Genomic DNA, 7328 nt, shown 5'->3' on the forward strand with positions numbered 1-7328 from the left:
AACCGCGGTCCCTGATGCTTTTGCTAAGCTTGTTCTAAGTAGGTGCTTTAGACCACTGAGCCATCTCTCCAGCCCCTGTATTGTTTTCTTAATCTCAATTGTGTTCATTTCTGCTCTAGTATTTATAATTTCCTCTTTTATATGGGCTTTGAGCTTGACTTGCTCTTCTTTTCCTAGAATTTGATATGTAACATTAAGTGATTTATTTGTGCTCAGTCTGTTTTCCTAATGTAAGAATTCATTGTTATAAATTTCACTCTGAGTACTTTCATTGCATCCCACAGCTTCTGGTATGTTGTATCTTCATTTTTATTTTATTGTAGGTGCTGTTCAATTTCATCTAGGACTTACTGGTTGCTAATGAGGGTGTTATTATTTTCTATGTGTTCATGGGAAAGTTCATACTTTCTTTTCCTATTAATTTCCAATTTCATTGCATTATGGTCAGATAATATTATGGGATAATTTCAATTCCTTTGCATTCAATAAAGCATGCTCTGTGGGCTAACAGATTGTCTCATTTACAGAACATCCTATGTGCTACTGAGAAAAATGTATTCTGATATAGAACACTATATACATCTACTAAGTCCATTTGTACACAAGTTTGGTTGAGATCTGATATTTCCTTGCTGATATTTTTGCCTAATTGGCCTATTCCTTCATGACAATGGAATGTTAAGGTCCCCTAATGTAACTGTATTATTGTTTATTTGATTTTCTATGTCCATATTTGGTGTATACATATTTATGATTATTGTCTCTCCCTCTTGAAGTTTGTCCCTAACAAATATGTTGTGACTTTTTTTCACCTCATTTTCTCATTCTTGGTTTAAAGTTCACATTGGCATGAATTGAATAGCTGCCCTTGCTTTTTTCTGGGTTCCTATTGCATGGAGTATTATTTTCCGTCCTTTGACTTTCAGTCTATGAATTCCTTTTTGAGTTAAATGTGTTTCTTGCATATAGAATATTGTTGGATTTCATTTCTTGATCCATTCTGCCAGTCTTTTTCTTTTGATTGGTGAATTTGGGCCATTTACTTTGCTGGCCAGTTATATTATAACTGATATGTATTGGTTTATCTTTCTCATGTTTTTTCTTGCTGTTGGTTGCCTGCTTTTTCCCTCTGCTTAAATTTCTTGCCCTTCCTTGTGGTTTCTTTCTATTGTTGTTCTTGGAACTGTGGTCATTTTATCTCTGTCTAGACTATCTTTCAATATTCTTTGTGGGGTTGGTTTGTTGGTCATGAATTTCCTGTTGTTCTTTGCCATGGAAATATACTATTCTCCATTAATTTTCAGAAACAGTTTTGCAGAGTACATCAATCTGGGCTGGGAGTTGCTTTCTTTCAGGGCTTGAAATACTTCACTCTGAGCCCTTCTTGATTTGAGGGTTTGCGTTGAGAAGTTTGTCTTGATTCTAATGGGCTTTTCTTTATAGGTTGTCTGTTTTGTTTCCTCTAATATCTTGTGCTGAATTTCTCATATCTTGATTATTATGTTTCTGGGTGTAGATTTATTTGTCATAGATAATTGTCATTTTGCCTCACTTATCTGTTCCCATGTTTGGGAAATGTTCTGCTATTACTTCTGCAAATAGTTCTTTATGTCACTTGTGTTGCCTTTTTTTCATTGACACCTGTCAGTCTTTTCTTTTTTTTCGTTTTTTTCCCCTCGGAACCAGGGATTGAACTCAGGTCCTTGCGCTTGCCAGGGAAGTGCTTATTCTACTGAGCCATCTCCCCGGCCCCTGACACCTGTCAGTCTTATATTGTTTTACTTTGCATTACCTTGCAGCTGTTGAATTGTCATTTCTTGGTCTCTTGTCAGTTTTAAGAGATCTTTCCTTTAGCAATTGCTAGCTGTGATCTTTTCAAGGTCTGAGAGTCTTTCTTCAGCTTCATTAAAGCAGTTTTGGGCTGGCCAAATAGCTCAGCCAATTAAAGCACTTGCAAGCAGGCACAGGGGCCAGGGACTCGGCCCCACCCCCAGGGCACGCTGAGATGACAATTGAGATTGGGCATGGTGGCATGCCCTTGTAATCCCAGCACTTGGGAGGCTATAAACAAGCAGATCACTGTGAGTCTGATCTAATAGTGAGATCCTGAACACTCTATAGACCTATCCCTAAAATACAAAAAAGAAAAAGCAGTTTTGCCAAGTTTCAATAGAATGTTTAATTTCCTGTATATCTGTTTGAATCCATTTAATGCATGCTATTTCTTTCTTATGCATCCATGATCTTTCATGATGGCCTTCATTTTCTTATGATCCTCTATTTTTTTATTTTTCATTAATTTTAATGAGAAAGAAATAGCAATGAGACAGTTTCAAAACAGGTTAGTAGGACAGCTACAATAATTAATACATTGCATATTGTTGTCTTCATAGTAGTTATTCATAGAACAAGATGCATACATAATCTCTTATTTAAACAATATTAGTACTAACCTTTCTTCTCATTGAACCAAGAGAAAATAACTCTATATCTACCCTATTTTGTATATACATATGTATTTGTTTTCACTACAAAATGATCTTTCATTTATATCCCCCTTTTTTTGTTTTGTTTGGTCAGAGATGGGTGTTCCATTGCTGTTAGAGAAGCTAAATTTGGAGAAGTCTTTAAAGGACCTATACATATTTGATTCCAGTTCAAATATTGTAGGTACTTGAATTCAGTAAAATATCCCAGTAAAATCTAGTAGTCCATAATAATTTTGGATTATCAGCAGAGATGGCAGTTGTCAGAAGTTGTTGCCTTGAGCCTTTTACAGCTCAGCATATTAATATGGCATTACTTTTTATACCTTGTGGTTATACTTTTCTGCTGAATGGTTAAGACAAAATTAAAGCAAGACATATATAACTAAAAATATAATTTTCTATCCACCAAGCTCAGTCAAATCTCCTCAGTATTTACCCTGAAAATATGTACAGCAGCTTGTAGACCTATTGTCAGTGTTAGCCATCTGGAAGAGTCATGCCCATTGCTTGACCAATTTGCTGTCTGTGAAAGCGTGAGGGAATTTTTTCTCAATAGGTGACTCTCCTTAGGTACACTGTACATTGTCGATCACTTTCCTCTCTGGCCCCAGAATCTTGAGCAGAGAATTTGGGACACCACTGAGTTATAGGATGTCACAGCACAGGTTCTCTTATGTCCTGAGTCCTCACTGACCTTGAAGGGATAGGGCCAAAATATTGGCTATCCTTGTAGCCCTTCTTTTTCTCTGATTTTTGGTCTCAAATTTTAGTTGTTAACCATCCAGAAGAGAAGCTTAATTATATTATTATCTTTTTTATCCTCTATTTTTAATCTATCTTTACTCTAGATTTACTGAGCATTTCCTTTATGACTGTTGTCATTTCTTTTTTACCCAAAAGATTATTTCTGACTTTATCTTCTCTATAGTCTCATGGATTTGTTTCTTTACTTCAATTGATATCATTTCAGAAATTCAGGTGTGTGTCTTCCATTTTCTTCTGGTTCATTGTATTCTGGACTTGTTCTGGGTGGGCTGGTGGTCTGAGATTGCATTTTGCTTCTGTATCCTGTCCTTTTCAGTTAGAAAATTTATTGTTTTGTTTCTGTGTTGATCTTTGTAAGTTTTGGACTATTAAGTCCTCTCTAAGAAAAGTCTATTCATCAGAGATGTCTTTTGCCTATAGGAGGTTCTTGGTTTGTGTCTATCCGAAGATCCTCCCTTCCCAGTTAATTGAGAGTGAGGTGTTGGGTTTCTGTTTGATTCAGTCCCCAGCTTTTTGTTTCTGGAATATGGTGAGGTTATTACCCAAGAGCTTCCCAATACTGTTACACAACTGAGAATAATTGATTACAACAGATATTACATTCCCTAGCTAAACTAATATGATTAGTAATAACAGTAGAATCAAGTACAGGTTAGATTCTGACAAACTGTGGTAACTTAATTTTGTCCTTAGGCCATCAGGGTACAATCTACAATTATGTAACAAAACCAATCATAAATTAGGGAGCTTGAAAGCAAAGCACTATTTTTTGATAGAGTAGTTGTACCCTGTCGTGGGGAAATTTAAGAAGGATAGTGGATTAAACAAATATAACCAAAAAGAACATAGAAGCAAGGCTGGAGGTCAAAGGAACGTCATGAATATTTTGGCAAACTAGAGAAGAGGGCAGAAGAGAAAGAATGAAGGAGTAAACAAGGGGTTATGTGAACTTGGTCTCTGGTTTGGCGGGGGAGGGGATAGGATTGGTTTTCTGTGGCTGGAGTTCTCCCCAGCCATTTAGAAAAAAAGAAAAGAAAAAGACAAAAATAAAGAGAACAGGGGCAGCCCCACCCACCTACTTCAATCCTGTGTGTTTTTGTCCTCAGACACAGTGCTGCTTCACCTGACTTACTGCCCATTTGCTCTTATTGTTATTTTTGCTTTGGACTTTTCCACACCACTAGTCCCGCCTGTCCATCCGTGTACCTGAGTTGGGACCTCATTGTGTCAGCAGCTTTCCTTCTGGTCTCTGGGTCTTCCAGCACAGTTCACTGTGTCATGGCAGCGGTGAGGGGAGGGCCACACTCTGAGCCTTCCTGTGTGGCTCACCTGGCTCACAGTCATGGCAATGGGAGGGACCAGCCTCCATATGGCTCACCTGGATGGCAGTGGGGAGAATGGCATGGGTCCTTCTGCACTGTTCACCTGAATCACAGCAGCAATAGGTGGCCCTGTGTGCCTTTTTTTAATGTTTGATCAGGGGCATGACTTAAGGCATTGGTTGCAAACCTACAACACATGTGTTGTTTTTCTTTTAAGATAAAAGATGCTAATTTATGAATCAGGCTTTTGGGGGTTGTTTGTTTTGTTTTTCCTAAACTAAAATTTGTGTTCAGTTTAACCTCAGTGTTATTGTAATGTTCCAATATATAAGTGGGTTTGGGTTGCACTTTGGGTACTCATCTCTTAAAGTTTTGCCATCACTGCCTTAGGGTCTCAGAGAGCTAAGCTGAACCTTTGTTTGATTCCTTTACTGAAGTAGCAGCTTGTCCTAGCTCAGAAAATAAATCATGTTCATGACTATCAGGTCCTCATCTCCAAATCCAATGCTGACCTGAAGTTAGACATTTAACTTGTACACATAACAGAAAGTAAGACTAGGGAACCCACAAACTAATAGTGACCCCCAATGCCTAAAATACATTATTCTATGATACGATCATGCCAAACAGACATTATGCATGAGCAAAATCCATCGCTTGAGAGCACTGACCAACTTGGGTATATCTACTTTATAGTCTATTCTGATTCTAAAATTCAATGTGATTTAAATTAAGATCTACACTTATTTTTAACAATTAGACATAAACTAAACTCAAATCAATAAATCTATCTATCTATCTATCTATCTATCTATCTATCTATCTATCTATCAGCACTGGAGGAAAAGAAGCCAGGTTTGTACATGATACAATAATTGCTGTCTCTGTGAGGGAAAAAATTATGAGCATGATGATAACATTGAGATGATTAATTCCTATCACATTTAATAGGACCACTGAAGGGAAAATCATAAAATATGGGTAAATAACCCTAATGCAATATTAAAAAATATTTGTCAGATGACCTTAAATTGCTGAAGAGTAGACTGAGACCATAATAGATCTTAAACTCTGAGCCAACAGCACATTTCCAAGTAGTATTTTCTTTTAGGAAGTCATTTAAAAGAATCAGTTGTATTAATTGGGACTTCCTTAAAAATGAATTCAGTAAATGCTTCTCATTGTTTTCTAAGTACCTCATTAGAATGGACATTTAATAGTAAAACTTCAAAATTCATCAACAGCTTTTGATTTAAGAGCTATCATAAGATTAGATCTTTTAATATTATGACTTTTAGTGACTTTTATAAAAATCCCATCATTGAGAAGTACATTCTACTTTTCATTAACAAATTCATTTAACAAAAGTTTATCTCAAAATGTTTACAATACTAAACCTGCTTCACACTGAAGAAATAAGACTGAATGGGGTGCTGCATGCCTGTAGTCCCAGCACTTGGGAGGCTGAGACAGAAAGATCACTGTGAATTTGAGGCTGGCCTGGGCTTTACAGTGAGTTCAAAGCTAGCCTTATATATATAATGAGACCTTATCTCAATGAAAAAAGAAAAAAAAAGAAAGAAAGATAAAATGTTTTTAAAACATAAAAATATTGCCTAACCTGTTAAAAATTATGTAACTGTGCCATTTATAAGAAATATAACTACATGTTCCTTGTCTTAATTTTTTTTTCAAATGAATGAATCGATGTCACCTTCATCCTAGTCTCCTGGAACTGGGGATTGAACATAGACCCTTGGGCTTGCCAGGGAAGCACTTATTCTCCTGAGCTATCTTCCTGGCTTCCTTGTCTTAATTTTAAAGCTGTTTGAATGAATTATATTTTTTATGACTTATGAAAAGAATACAAAATAATTTTTAAAAAACATTAGAAATGGCACAGAATTTCGCTAAATAAGATGATAGGAATTCAACAATGGTTGTTACATTGCATATTGTTTTCTTCATATTCTTAATACTATTAATTGTGTTAGTCTTAATAATTAACTTTAGGTACTATAGAAAAATAGCCCAATTATCTTTAAATTTTATAGAACAAAAATATTTTTATCTAAAATTCTCAGTGCATACCAAGTACTCTAAGTCACAGAGTTCCAGTTGTTTTTATGATCTAGTTTTAGTTAAAGTTTAAAATTTCATTTAAGTCCAACCTCAGAAAGGAGGAGGTTATCTTTGGCTCTACGTTCATTATTATTCATTCAGTCAGTCAGTCATTCAATTAGCTGAAACAGTCCAGTAGTCCATAATAGTATTGGGTCTTCCGCATGACTGGCAAAGTCAGAAATTGTTGATCTGAGTCCCCTACAGCTCAACATAACACCATGGCTTTATTTCTTATACTTCGTTTTTATACTTTTCTGCCTGATGGATAAGACCAAGATAAAGCAAGACCTATGCAACAAGAGTTGTAGCTTTCTTGGATATCTTTTCATAACTCATTACTTTTAATAAGATATTCATTTGTTCATTTATTATTTTTTTGCAGAACCAAGGATTGAACTCTGGCCCTTGCATTTGCCAGGCAAGCACTTATTCTACTGAGCTATCTCCCTGGCCCCAAATAAGATATTTAAATACTACTTTGTTTTATTGTTTAGGGAAAAATAATTCCATTGCATTGCCTTGTGTTGAGAAGATGGCATGAAGGCCTCATTGCATTAACTCTCATTCTGTAAGTTCTTCTATTTTTTTTAATTTTATTTATTTATTTTTTTAATGGTTAGTACATTGT

The sequence above is a fragment of the Octodon degus genome, unplaced genomic scaffold (genome assembly GCF_000260255.1).
Source record: "Octodon degus isolate 3935 unplaced genomic scaffold, OctDeg1.0 scaffold00086, whole genome shotgun sequence".
Lineage (NCBI taxonomy): Eukaryota > Metazoa > Chordata > Mammalia > Rodentia > Octodontidae > Octodon > Octodon degus.